We start from the raw sequence: 1,287 nt of genomic DNA, 5'->3' as shown, positions 1-1,287 counted from the left end.
AGCAAAGCATCTTTCTGTGCAAACAATGAGCAATAAAAATGCATTCTTATTCAAAGATAATTAACACCACTTTTAATTTTTTCTCTGTCCTTTTGTCTTGTCATTCACAGACACTCCTGACAGAGTTTGCCCCGGTAATAGCTGACTGTTCTTTTTGATATACTCACTCCTTTCTCCAATGGACAGGCCAATATCTTTGGTGATTAGCAAGGGACAGCCCTGTCTATCTTGATTAGTCATGGATACTTAGCAGTTCACTACATGCATCACCTCTAATTGCAGCAAAAGAATTCATCTGGTCTCCTTTCTTCTTTATTTTTTTTTTCACCTCAAACAAACAGGGAAGCAAGTCTATCTCTGAGGTTCACTGGCTATCATAAAATTTGCTGTGTTTCTTCATAATTATTACTTGAAAAAAATATTACTTTGAGTTTTCTTGAGCATTCTTCATGAAATGCAGGTCACACAAATTTAGCAGCTCATGCAGCCCCTATTTTTAAACTGATAGTATTTTTTGAGGATAGTGACTACATAAATGCTAAATTTGGGAATACTTGTGATAGGCAGGGATGTATATTTAAATAAATACTTCAATATTTTTATTTGAATTTGTTTTGAAAGCTTCACTTGCCTATTAAATACCAATAGGTTAATGGAATATATTTAAAAATAATAATACTGTACTAAATCAAATAATTACGATAACTCAGAATATTGCCTCATAAAGCTCAACAAATATTTATCAGAGTATTTTATTCCACTGTTGCTAAATAATATACTTCATAGTGTAACAACGATGGTTAAAAAACTTAAAAGTTTTACTAATTTAGGAAATAAAACTGTATAGGCTATAGGTGATGTTCATTGAAGAATTGTTCAATCAATGTTATCAATTTTATTCACTCAATTTTTAACTTTATTTTCTGTTATTTGAATGAACATAATAGAACATGAATAATGATTCGGGTGCATCACCTAAAAATTGGAGGTTCATATGCCATATGTCATTCATACAACTGGAAAAAAGAAAATAACAAAAGGGTAGGATTAAGATTGTGAATCTCACAAAGGTCAACCTCACATTGTAGATAATAAAATAGCACAGGTAAATACAAGCCAGTGATTTAATTGTGAAGTAAGAATTAAGATCATTTTATGTATCTATAAGTCATTTTAGATAGATTAAAAATTGAGAAGGGTGACCTTTGGAATCCCTGAAAATGGATGATTGAAAATCTCTAGGTAGGAGGTCAGAGTTCAGGAGGCCAAAAAAAAAATACACACACA

Source organism: Fukomys damarensis, unplaced genomic scaffold (genome assembly GCF_012274545.1).
Source record: "Fukomys damarensis isolate Sample0158 unplaced genomic scaffold, DMR_v1.0_HiC HiC_scaffold_38, whole genome shotgun sequence".
Lineage (NCBI taxonomy): Eukaryota > Metazoa > Chordata > Mammalia > Rodentia > Bathyergidae > Fukomys > Fukomys damarensis.
This window is presented reverse-complemented; position numbering follows the sequence as displayed.